At 40.4% G+C, this 14,026-nt stretch overlaps 1 non-coding gene across 1 annotated transcript; it reads right to left on the reverse strand.

Moving 5' to 3' along the window:
- Window positions 1-1,527: 1,527 nt before the first annotated feature.
- Trnas-cga (transfer RNA serine (anticodon CGA)) lies at window positions 1,528-1,602 on the reverse strand. The gene has a single exon. It is a non-coding gene; the product is annotated as a tRNA-Ser (tRNA).
- Between the last annotated feature and the right edge of the window lie 12,424 nt (window positions 1,603-14,026).

The raw sequence follows: 14,026 nt of genomic DNA on the forward strand, positions 1-14,026 counted from the left end.
TAGGAAGGCTCTATTTTCCAATTTGCATTACCTGCTAGTTTGGTTTCTTTGAAAAAAAAAAAAAAAAAAAAAAAGAGTGGGTTGTGGGTCATTTTGGCTCAGTAGGAAAAGTGGTGCCTCTCCATTTGAAAAGACATAGATTGCCATAAAATCGTCTTTACTTACTATCTCAAAAACATTTGTTCAGAAGGAGCTTTCAAACCAAAAACTTTGTCACTGCGAACTTAATTATTATTATTGCTGCATTAAGTTTAATAATGCAACATAAAAACCTAATTTTTACTATGCGTGTGACGCAAGTATGAGAAAACCACATTTTATTTTATGCTTTCATAAAGTCTCTATTTCCCCTACGAACTCACAGACAACGTGAAGTATATATAGGGTGTAAACGATTATTGTTTACGGCGTAGCATAGCTATGTAGTGGAAGTCGAAACGAAGAATTTTATATATGACACTTGTGATCTAATAAGTCGGGAAACAGTCACCAACAGGTTTACAAGACTACATGGGCTACAGCCCATGCGCGACGCGTGAGATTTTCATGTTCTCTTCTCCAGCTCTCTACACATCGTCATCGATTGTTTCGCCATTGTTGCTTGCATTAGCTTGTTATTTCTTCACTGCCTAATTATTACATGTTTGTCTGCTTGTTGTATCTGCTCGTAACGGGCAACACATCGTCAGTAATTGACGAGCAGTCTGTACTCGGGGCCGGTTTTCCGTGCGCCACCTTATATTATTTCCCTGCGATCAGCCACACAAGGCTACGGTTGGCTAAACGAGAAGTTCCGCAGAATCACAGAAATTACTTCTAAAAGTGTGTAAGAATACTGTAATGAATAAAAACTCTATACTCCAGAGGGGGCAAGTGCCCCCTCTTGGTGCCCTCCATCCTTCAGTCACCTACACTACTAGTTTTCAGTTTTTCATAAGAACCATATACCAAGCACATATGAACGGTGAACGAGTAAAAATGAACGGTTCCCAAAAAAAGAACGATCAGCAGTGAACCAGTTCCCAGGGATGAGCAAGTTTACCCATCTCTGTACGGTACCACAGATTCCGTGCAAGCACAAGAGGCTGTCTTCCTGAGCTATCGCCAGCCAGCGCCCGTGGCGCGCAGTTCAGCTCGATGAGTGCGTCAGTGGAGACGTCCAGCGACCTCGTAGAACAAAAATGTGACTCACCCGAAGAGCCGACATGTTTTGATTGATCGACGTCGAATCCCGATGGCCCCGTGCCCACTGAAATCGTAACCGACGTCGTCGTTGGGTCGACATGTGAATACATATGAGCTGTCTGTTGTGGAGGGCCATGTTCAACAACGCACGATGTACAGTGTGCGCCGAATACAGTAGAGCGTCGATTATCCGAAGTAATTGGGGGACATGGGTGTTCGGAAAACTGGTTTGTTCGGATAATCGAACTATACATGTTTATTTTCCAAAAAGAAGTACTGTACAGTAAATTTATTCATAAAAACAGGCATCTCTTTTGAAACTTCCTGGCAGATTAAAACTGTTTGCCGGACCGAGACTCGAACTCGGAACCTTTGCCTTTCGCGGGCAAGTGCTCTACCAACTGAGCTACCCAAGCACGACTCACGCTCCTTCATCTCCCAGTGCCTACTGCAACATACATCCTTCTGAATCTGCTTAGTGTATTCATCTCTTGGTCTCCCTCTACGATTTTTACCCTCCACGCTGCCCTCCAATGCTAAATTTGTGATCCATTGATGCCTCAGAACATGTCCTACCAACCGGTCCCCTCTTCTTGCCAAGTTGTGCCACAAACTCCTCTTCTCCCCAATTCTATTCAATACCTCCTCATTAGTTATGTGATCTACCCATCTAATCTTCAGCATTCTTCTGTAACCAGGATCATATAGTGCTCAAAACCTTCCCCTCCAAGGCCCACGTATGCACCAGGAGCGGTCATCTTTCATGATTACCCGTTCCTGTAAAGAAGCCTGTTTGACATGAACTGTGAGTACAAAACACTGTTGCAAACAATTTATTGTCTGGGTGCTATCGATGGGAATATTTTTCCCTGTACATTTGGCCTGCCAGACACTCACAGCCTGTTGCCTGTTCATATGTACAGAACATGTGGGCCCTGGTATACCACACCGTCATCTCTCAGCAGTGCACTATATAACAGCAGAGTGAGACGACAACAGCAGTCAATCAGATGCTTCCTATCACTGATGTGTAAAGATGCTGCCATCATGGACAACATTACTGCCCTATTGAGTACAGCACTCGCGGCTGCCGCATCGCGGTCGCGAAGCGGGGCCGAGGCAGTTTCAGATAAGCTTTTTCAGTCCGACGATAATGTACGGATTTTTAGTATTATCTTGACGATGTCCACTATCTACAAACGGTACTTACTTTTATTATGAAGAAGGTTGGGTTATTCCGACTGAAACCTAGGTAAATCTAGGTACACTTTGCAACTGAGACTGTTGGTTTTTAAAATTAAAATTAATATTTGTACTGTTGCTGACAGGGCCGTGAAATGTTGAAAATATTTAAAAATATTTTACTTGTATCTCCATTTTCAAGGGGATGTATCCTTTCGTCTTTTTTGCTTCTTATCTCTTAGTGATCGTTTCACACACACTCTCTTCTCTCTCTCTCTCTCTCTCTCTCTCTCTCTCTCTCTCTCTCTCTCTCTCACACACACACACACACACACACACACACACACACACACACACACACACACATCTACACATGTCTACCTAACTGACGAATGGTGAATGTATGAGTAAAAAGTATTTTTATTAGTTAAGTAGTTTAGAATTACAAGTTACTGGGAAGTTTCGTAATCGTCTGCGCATATAAAACTAGATGGGCGACGAAAGTCTTCAAGATGTTATGCTTTGTGGTACCTGATGGCTTCACAGTTGTTCCGTGCTGTGGCATCCTGGCTCTGAGTGTTGGAGAAGTCATTAAAGTGCACGCGATGACAGGGGTGTAAGGTCACGGAAGACACACGGCACATAGTTATCTGTTAATAGGCATAGTACTGTTATTTGTTAATGTTAGACAGAGGTCAGTGTCTTGAAAGGAGGATATAAGATGAACATCAACAAAAGCAAAACGAGGATAATGGAATGTAGTCAAATTAAGTCGGGTGATGCTGAGGAAATTAGATTAGGAAATGAGACACTTAAAGTAGCAAAGGAGTTTTGCTATTTAGGGAGTAAAACAACTGATGATGGTCGAAGTAGAGAGGATATAAAATGTAGACTGGCAATGGCAAGGAAATCGTTTCTGAAGAAGAGAAATTTGTTAACATCGAGTATAGATTTAAGTGTCAGGAAGTCGTTTCTGAAAGTGTTTGTATGGAGTGTAGCTATGTATGGAAGTGAAACATGGACGATAACTAGTTTGGACAAGAAGAGAATAGAAGCTTTCGAAATGTGGTGCTACAGAAGAATGCTGAAGATACGGTGGGTAGATCACGTAACCAATGAGGAGGTATTGAATAGGATTGGGGAGAAGAGAACTTTGTGGCACAACTTGACTAGAAGAAGGGATCGGTTGGTAGGACATGTTTTGAGGCATCAAGGGATCACAAATTTAGCATTGGAGGACACCGTGGAGGGTAAAAATCGTAGAGGGAGACCAAGAGATGAATACACTAAGCAGATTCAGAAGGATGTAGGTTGCGGTAGGTACTGGGAGATGAAGAAGCTTGCACAGGATGGAGTAGCATGGAGAGCTGCATCAAACCAGTCTCAGGACTGAAGACCACAACAACAACAACAACAACAGACAGAGGTCATGTAATGTCATATTGACTGTATGCGTGTTGCTTTATATTCACCTATTGTAATGAAAGACGCAATATAGCTGTGTTCAGAAGAAGTGCTTTCTATTATTTAGTAAGAAGTGGAAAATGTTGCAAAGTTTCCAGATCCCAGCACACAACTGCAACAGTGAAGAAGTCCACATCATTCCGATCTACAGTGTTTGTTTGAACAGTTGCTCAAGATGCAGCAGTTCAGAATTTGAGAGTAACAGCACTCACAGTCTGAAGACAGGCATTTCTCGAAGCAGAGTGTGTAACACTTCACCCTGGCGCCCTCTTGCCGAACCCAGATTACATTCTATGTTGAGAATAAATGGAATTTGGGCGTGAAGTTTATATTAAAAACAGATCACTAAGAGATCAACAACCATGACGAGAAAATTTATCGATAGGTATTTCTTGTACCATTGTATTGAACGCTACCGCACTGATTTCATGGCGAAATAAATGAGCGTTCATATCTGAAAAGAAAATGGAATAACTTGTCAGTAAATACAAATTGTATAAATTGGCAACAATTATGCTGTAGAAGGCTTTTAAATACTACATTTCAGAAAACTGCCAGAACAACGAAAAGTACATCACTGCTCCATGGTTTCCTCAATGACACCCCAGCAGTAAGCAGTAATCACATCTGTTACTCATCAACCTACAGCAACGCAGTACGGCCAACACAGCGATTTGGTTTTTCCTGCCATTGTTGGAATGTGGAGAGACATGCAAACATTTTTGATGAACAGTGTCAAAGCCAACTTGAATTAACTTTTTATTGTTTGTTGTGATTTGTGTTGTAGGGTAAATAAGGTGATCTGAGTGCCAAAAGTTATACATATGATGTGGCAGTTGCATACAACAGAATATAAGTTTTAAACTAAAAATTTAATAACTAATTATCGATACTGACCACAAGCATGGAACAACAGATTAAACAGCGTTTGACGAGTTGAAGCGAATGATTTAGCGACCGAACAGATACTAAATTAAAAGAACTGAACGCAAGGATTGAAGCTCAAGGTACTAGATTAGATAGTACTAATGCCAATACATATGCTCAAGGTAATGAACACAGGCACACAAAGTGTTAGATTTGAAAAGGTGATAGCAGAGACTAATGCACAAACGATTGCTGTATTGGAAACCAAGTATCAGAAATTAGATGAACACACAAGGGCCAGTGTAAATGAAAAATTAGAAACCGATAATAGACTATCTCAGTTACAAGCTTCAATGTCAATTTGAGCAGATGACTTAGAAATAAAAGAGATTACTGAACAGTTTAGAGAGGTGACTAGGGATTTAACACACATTAAAGATTTCACTGAGCAAGAATTTATGGAAATGCATAAGAAAATCTTAGACATGACTGTTTGATCGAACAGTTTGTGGAATGATTTTGTAGACAAGCTTAAAAAGAAGCACAGGTCATAAAATACACAGGAGGAGCCAAATCCTGAATTACTGGATCCTAGGTACTACATTAATAGTTTGAGTAGCTACAAGAAATATAATGAATGGCACTTAAGAAAATCTAAGTACTCAGATGGTCCCACAGAGGAAAACCTTTCAATAAAACTGTTGGTCCATAGACTACACTACTGTGTAAGGAAAGATATATGGTATTGTGGGTGGTCAAGAGTAACTGAACTTTTTACTTCCATGGTACGATTAGACATTTAAATAAAGAATAGGAAGACTTGCAATCCAATAATAAAGATCGAAATCGGTAGCCCCTTGTTTCTGATGTAAGAACAGTTAAAGGTATTGTAAAACTCGAAGACAAAGTAACAAAGGAAAAGGATAAAAATACTGTTTATAACACAAATAAAAAAAACAAGGTTGTGTAAGTAGACCAGTAGAGGGACAACAATGCATGTTCTGAAGCAGGGACCAGTCTTCAGGACATAGCATTACAACATAAGTCCACAGACAGAAAAAGTGGTAGCCATCACACATGTGATGTCTTTTCAAAAGTTATTACTGAGGAGGAAAACAGTAGCACAGAAGAACAAATGAAAGTGATAGTACCTGGTAAGATTTTTGGAATGGAGGATTATATTCACTTAGATTCAAGTGGTGAGAGATTCCTAATATTCCAGAATTAATGCTAACAATACTTATTAAATGTTGTGCACAATGATCCCTGTCATAGGTATAACAGCAATAAAGGGTTTGCTATTAAGGAAGAAATGTGATTACCAATAACAATTAATACCTTTATCTTTTATCAAACTTTATCGGTCGTACCAAATCTTAACCTAGATGTACTTCAAAATTTAAACTGCCTAATTGACAATAAACTGTCACTTTGTATTTTAATGAGAATGGACTATGATAGATAAGAGAATAGAAAACCATTTAAAAATAATTCAGTAATTTTTAAACAAGAACTTCAAATGATGAAACATGTGCATTTAGTGGCTAAATCTGATGTCGTAGTAGTAGTACTAGTAGTAGTAGTAGTAGTAGAGGAACCTACCTTGAGTTGTGGTTGTCTATTTTATATACTGGATTCAGAAATGAATAATAAGGATACAAATGTCCTAGTTTTGGGTGCTGCTTCTAATAAAGCACGTAATAAGTACGTGGATATAATATTATGATGATGTTTGGTTGTGGGGTGCTGAACTGCGCGCCCGTAAAAAGTCGCAATTTTTACACAGTCCAATTTTTATACAATACAATTTAGCCACTGTCACGAATGACGATGATGAAATGATGAGAACAACACAAACACCCAGTCCCCCGGCAGAGAAAATCCACCACCCGGCTGGGAATCGAACCTGGAGCCCCGCAATCCGGAGGCAGCAACGTTCGACACTAAACTACGAACTGCGGACCGGAATACAGCATGCAATGCTATAAAAGATTACTATTCGCCCTGAAATTGTAGCTCCTCTTGCTGGACGGCAGTGCACAATGAACGAATACATTCTGTGGTAAAGCATGGAATGTCTATTGACAGAAATGATCAATTATAACAATGGAGGGTATCCAATGACAATGTATGAATATTTTGCGAGTTTATCTTAGTATATTTTGTAAGGGTCTGCTATATTTAAATTTATCACATAACGATATGTGGTGTGGGTTTGTCCGCTTTGTAATAGAAGGAAGTAACTGTGATTCAAATGGTTCAAATGGCTCTGTGCACTGTGGTACTGAACATTTTAGGTCATCAGTCCCCTAGAACTTGGAACTACTTAAACCTAACTAACCTAAGGACATCACACACATCAATGCCCGAGGCAGGATTCGAACCTGCGACCGTAGCAGTCGCGCGGTTCCAGACTGAAGCGCCTAGAACCGCTCGGCCACACTGGCCGGCGTAACCGTGATTGCCGTGAGTTTTGTAGAAAGGGATTTATTCTAAAAGACATGATTGGTTTTGAATAATTACCTAGAGACTGTTAATGAATAAATTCAAAAACCTGTACAACGATTGATAACATTACTATAATCTCGATAATTATCTTACACTTAATTTGCGTTATCTAGAGAATTAAAGAATGGGCTACAGGAGTAGCTATATAGAAGCAACACACAAATAGCTTATAGTTAAGAAATTAGTGGTTTTATCATTCCAATAGGACGTAACAACGTATTACAGGAAGGGTGAATTGGAGCAATACATAGGTAGTTTCTGGATAACATTCATAACAGAAAATGATACTGGAAGTCTGTTGGAAAGAAAGTAAGTGAGGGAGACTTATTCTGAGTTAACAGTGAAATTTGAGGTTAACCTAGAGGTGTAAGTGGTTTACCAGGCATTGTTGTGGTTCGCCCACATTGCAGACGACGACTACGTAACTGATGAAGGATGATAGTGACAGAAGTATTTTTATTAGTCAATAAGCCTAGATTCTCAAACTTTTTGAAAGTGTTGTGTGGATTTCAGCTGCTACCGATGGACAGCGCGTGTTTACAAGGTGGGAATTTTACGACAGTTTGCGGTACATGTTGTCTTGGCAGTGGACTGAAGGAATCCGACGCTTGGTTGTCTGTCAGTCGATACAGAACTGTCATTTGTTACTGTTAGACACAGTTTATGTAATGACAGATCACTTGTATAAAAATTAATTGTTCCTTTATATACACCATTGATAACAGAAAACAAAATATAGAAAATATAATTATGTACAGAAGAAGCCTTTCTTCAAAATTACATAGAATTGTGAATGCAAAGCACGTGATACTATATTATATAATCAATATATATTATAAAAGTAAATGTACGAGATGCGTGCCGCTAAAACTCAGAATCGAGTCCCAGAACGATCAAGGGAGTCATATTGTGTAATAGCCCTCTATCCTCCATCCACGAAGAAGGTCCTAGTTTTTACCTGAATGGCATACTTTTGAAGGGTTGGGAAGTTTCGATCTCTAGAAATTTCAAGAACATCCCAGAACGTTCGGGAGTATTCCAGAATGTTTCAGAATCTACTACAATGATCATGGATGTAATGGAATGTTCGTGAATAGTCTGGAACATTCGGGAAGATTCCAGAATGTACGGGAACATGCCGGAACATCCCAGATAATTGTGGAACATCTCAGAACACTCTAGAACGTTGTGGAATTTTCTGAACCATTGTAGACCATTCGAAGCTTTTTTGGTATGTTCTGATATTCACCAATGGTCAAGCTACACATTGGTAGTGGTCAGTTCGAACGTCAGGTTATTGTCAGTGACGAAGGGAGGAACCAAAAAAGTTGTGCAGTGAGTGAATAAAAACAAAGTATAACTCTAGATCAAACACCTTTATTTGAGCAAATCTAACAAAAGAAAGCATACTTAAAGAAAATAAATTTTGAGAAAAATCACAATTAGAAATAAGATAACCCAAATAAGCACCCAAAACAACTACAGAATCTAAAAGACGATCAAGACATAATTCTATTTAATAATCTAAGTTCACCTACCAAATTTAAAGAAGGAGGAGCGGCTATATTAGTGAAGTGTGAATAGTCAAAGTGATGCAGTGACTGAATAAAAATAAAAGTAAAGTCTGAGAAGTGTGTAAAGTGTATACGTTGTATTTGTTAATAAATAGTTGATTTGATTTATGTTTTAGACAACGCCCAAATTTAAGAGAGGAGCAGATCTTGCCACTCCTGTAGCAACACGTCGAAAACAAAAAGAACAGCGAAAAAATGAAACAGACGAAGATTGCGAATCACGTTTAAGTTCCCCACGAACGACAGTGAGCACCGTGAGATGCGGAGAAACTGAAGAACAACGAACTGAATCGATTGAAGAATCAAGAATTGCGACACAATCTTACAGAAGGCAGCATGTCATTCTCAATGGAGAGAAGTCTTCCGAAGTAAGAGTGAGTTCAGGTGTGCCGCAGGGGAGTGTCGTTCAAAATGGCTCTGAGCACTATGGGACTTAACATCTTAGGTCATCAGTCCCCTAGAACCTAGAACTACTTAAACCTAACTAATCTAAGGACATCACACACATCCATGCCCGAGGCAGGATTCGAACCTGCGACCGTAGCAGGGGAGTGTCGTAGGACCGTTGCTATTCACAAATGACCTTGTGGATGACATCGGAAGTTCACTGAGGCTTATTGCGGATGATGCTGTGGTACATCGAGAGGTTGTAACAATGGAAAATTGTACTGAAATGCAGGAGGATCTGCAGCGGATTGACGCATGGTGCAGGGAACGGCAATTGAATCTCAATGTAGACAAGTGTAATGTGCTGCGAATACACAGAAAGAAAGATCCCTTATCATTTAGCTACAATATAGCAGGTCAGCAACTGGAAGCAGTTAATTCCATAAATTATCTGGGTGTACGAATTAGGAGTGATTTAAAATGGAATGATCATATAAAGTTGATCCCCGCTAAAGCAGATGCCACACTGACAAGGGAGGCCGCCAATTGTGAAATCCAGATTCGATTCATACTGCGTATAATAAAAGCTCATGGCTAGAGGTGTAATGTGGCAAAGCACCAAGATGCACTTCTCAGCCGTTGTCGAGAAAATCGACAGTTAAAAGAAACCGTTGCGGTGAAATACCCTCTACGATTAATAATTTTCTACAGCGTCGTGGCGCAGCTGTAAGCGCTCGGGTTCGTAGCCCGAAGGTCACCGGATCGAATCTCGCGCCATGCAACTTTTTCTTTTTAGTATTTGTTTTTGGTAATTCAAATGTACACACACACACACACACACACACACACACACACACACACACACACACACACATACATATATATATATATATATATATATATATATATATATATATATATATATAATTCCCGGCAATCAGTTGCAACAATTATGCATATAATAAGTTGTTGAAAGTCGTTTGTCGTGGAAAAACTGGCGACTTCGAACATCATTATGTTTTCCGCAAACAAAGTTGTACTTCACAAATGTTATTAATTGTCTTCATAATGTTTACCACGTATAGTTAACGGAAGAAGTAGAAGCGATATTCCGAAACGAATACGTATAGTGTAAGTCAAACGTTCGAATTAGAATAGAGACCCCACGAACACAAATTTGCTGTGGCATGTATGAAATATAAACTCCGTTACTCGCTCGTTACACTTGAAGGACAGATGTTGAATGGGCCGAAACGAGCCGCCGCTTAACAGCGTAGTTGCCTGCTAACTTCGAAAGAAGGTAGATGCGGTCCCTAGCGCAACTTATAACATCGTCGAAAATCAGTGCGTACGTGAGAGCTTTGGTACACCCTGTTAAACAAACGGAAAAATGGAGGCGGTACAATTGGAGAGCGATCCGGGCCCTTCGCATGAAAGTGATGTGATCGAAGAAGAGTCTATACACAGTGAAGTTGCAAACAACAATTCAAAGATGTGCTGGTGTATTTTGAAAGCCTCCTTCGTAACAGTAATCGCATCGCAGCAGAGCCGTCATCATCAATCAACTAAGAAGTCATGGTAATTGGGGAAGAAATGTTACAGAATACGCTGCAAATGCTCGCCGAAAAAACCCTCGTTCATGACGAGGAACTGATAGACGGAGTGGTTTATTTACCTATTTATTTAAGTTCTTTACCGTGAAATACTTCATTAATGCCAATTTTGAGCTCATTCGGTGGTGTTTTTGCATCGGCAATGAATTTTATTTGTGTCAGGTGAAATTAATAGTCCACTTTTCACTGCTTCTTCCTGTGATATTCAACCTTTGAGTTCAGGTTCTAATTTGTGGTAAAGTCTTATGAGGCCAAACTGCTGAGCTCATCGGCCCCTAAGCTTACACACTACATAATCTAAGTTTAAATAACTTACTAAGGACGACACATACGCACATGCCCGGGGGACTCGAACCTCCGACTGGGGGGGGGGGGGGGGGGGGGGGGGAGCGGCGTAGGGTAGCCACGCGGACCGTGACAAGACGCCCCAAACCACGACAGCTCAGGTTCTACCCTACATTGTGTTGCACCTGCCCTTTTGTATTCTCTTAAACTGTTTTTGAAGCGCAGTTCAATAGTAATGGGTCTCCTTGTCTCACTATTGTGTCTATATTAAATTATTAGGTTGGTTCTCTTATAAAACTTAACACTCACTGTCGGGTAGCTACTCAATTGGCATCACGAGGCTGAGTGTACCCCGAAAAATATCAACAGTTCATGGCAGCTGGATGGTGAGCCATCCAAGTGCTGGCCACGCCCGACAGCGCTTAACTTCGGTGATCTCACAGGAACCGGTGTATCCACTGCGGCAAGGCCGTTTCCCGAATACGTAAATAGATAACTGAAAATTATAGCGACATGTGACTTGACACCGGCAGCAAGAGAACAAAAGATAGATTTCTGATTGATCCTTGTCACAGTCACAGAATGGCGATGCATTGATGTTGACTCCTTAATAGGTGAGCTGCTGGTTATGTATATGTGTGTGGATGTAAACGCTGTAGAAACCTATTTTGTTGTCCTCCCCATTTTTAGGCAGCGAATCATCTACCTTCCGAGTCGGAAGACCAACAGCATATTGGTAGCAAGTCTTTTGTTGGGGCAATAAACTGGTGGAACACCTCAGTGCATGTTTATAAATAGCTGAAGAAAATTTACTTGACTGTCGTGAATCTATGCCCCGTGTGTAACTTATATCCAAAGAAAACCTTGTTAAGCGTCATTTCCTTGTAGTCTAATTTTTCAGCATTATTCTGACAGAAGAAATATTGATTTTAGTTGATGAAAGGAGAAATATAAAAATGCAGTAAATGAAGCAGGCAAAAAGGAATACAAACGTCTCAAAAATGAGATCGACAGGAAGTGCAAAATGGCTAAGCAGGGATGGCTAGAGAACAAATGTAAAGATGTAGAGGCATATCTCACTAGAGGTAAGATAGAAACTGCCTACATGAAAATTAAAGAGAACTTTGGAGAAAAAGCCACTTCTATGAATATCAAAAGCTCAGATGGAAATCCAGTTCTAAGCAAAGAAGGGAAAGCAGAAAGGTGGAAGGAGTATATAGAGGGCGATGTAGTTGAGGATAATATTATGGGGCCGGCCAGAGTGGCCGAGCGGTTAAAGGCGCTACAGTCTGGAACCGCACGACCGCTACGGTCGCAGGTTCGAATCCTGCCTCGGGCATGGATGTGAGTGATGTCCTTAGGTTAGTTAGGTTTAAGTAGTTCTAAGTTCTAGGGGACTTATGACCACGGCAGTTGAGTCCCATAGTGCTCAGAGCCTCGCCTCGATAATATTATGGAAATGGAAGAGGATGTAGATGAAGATGAAATGGAAGATACGATACAGCGTGAAGAGTTTGACAGAGCACTGAAAGATCTGAGTCGAAACAAGGCCCCGGGAGTAGACAACATTCCATTGGAACTACTGACGGCCTTGGGAGAGCCAGTCCAGGCAAAACTCTACCATCTGGTGAGCAAGATGTATGAGACAGGCGAAATGCCCTCAGACTTCAAGAAGAATATAATAATTCCAATCCCAAAGAAAGCAGGTGTTGACAGATGTGAAAATTACCGAACTATCAGTTTAATAAGTCACAGCTGCAATATACTAACGTGAATTTTTTACAGACGAATCGAAAAACTGGTAGAAGCCGACCTCGGGGAAGATCAGTTTGGATTCCATAGGAATATTGGAACACGTGAGGCAATACTGACCTTAGGACTTATCATAGAAGATAGATTAAGCAAAGGCAAACCTACGTTTCTAGCATTTGTAGACTTAGAGAAAGCTTTTGACAATGTTGACTGGAATACTCTCCTTCAAATTATAAAGCTGGCAGGGTAAAATACAGGGAGCTAAAGGCTATTTACAATTTGTACTGAAACTAGATGGCAGTTATAACAGTCGAGGGGCATGTAAGTGAAACAGCGGTCGGGAAGGGAGTGAGACAGGGTTGTAGCCTCTCCCTGTTGTTATTCAATATGTATATTGAGCAAGAAGTAAAGGAAACAAAAGAAAAATTTGGAGTAGGTATTAAACTCCATGGAGAAGAAATGAAAACTTTGAGGTTCGCCGATGTCATTGTAATTCAGTCAGAGACAGCAAAGGACTTGGAAGAGCAGTTGAACGGAATGGACAGTGTCTTGAAAGGAGCATATAAGATGAACATCAACAAAAGCAAAACAAGGATAATGGAATGCAGTCGGGTGATGCTGAGGGAATTAGATTAGGAAATGAGACACTTAAAGTAGTAAAGGAGTTTTGCTATTTGGGGAGCAAAATAACTGATGATGGTCGAAGTAGAGAGGATATAAAATGTAGACTGGCAATAGCAAGGAAAGCGTTTCTGAAGAAGAGAAACTTGTTAACATCGAGTATAGATTTAAGTGTCAGGAAGTTGTTTCTGAAAATATTTGTATGGAGTGTAGCCATGTATGGAAGTGAAACATGGACGATAAATAGTTTGGACAAGGAGAGAATAGAAGCTTTCGAAATGTGGTGCTACAGAAGAATGCTGAAGATTAGATGGGTAGATCACATAACTAATCAGGAGGTATTGAATAGAATTTGGGAGAAGAGGAGTTTGTGGCACAACTTGACAAGAAGAAGGGACAGGTTGGTAGGACATGTTCTGAGGCATCAAGGGGTTACCAAATTAGTACTGGAGGGCAGCGTGGAGGGTAAAAATTGTAGAGGGAGTCCAAGAGATGAATACACTAAGCAGGTTCAGAAGGATGTAGGTTGCAGTAGGTACTGGGAGATGAAGAAGTTTGCACAGGATAGAGTAGCATGGACAGCTGCAT

This window comes from Schistocerca serialis, chromosome 10, assembly GCF_023864345.2.
Source record: "Schistocerca serialis cubense isolate TAMUIC-IGC-003099 chromosome 10, iqSchSeri2.2, whole genome shotgun sequence".
NCBI lineage: Eukaryota > Metazoa > Arthropoda > Insecta > Orthoptera > Acrididae > Schistocerca > Schistocerca serialis.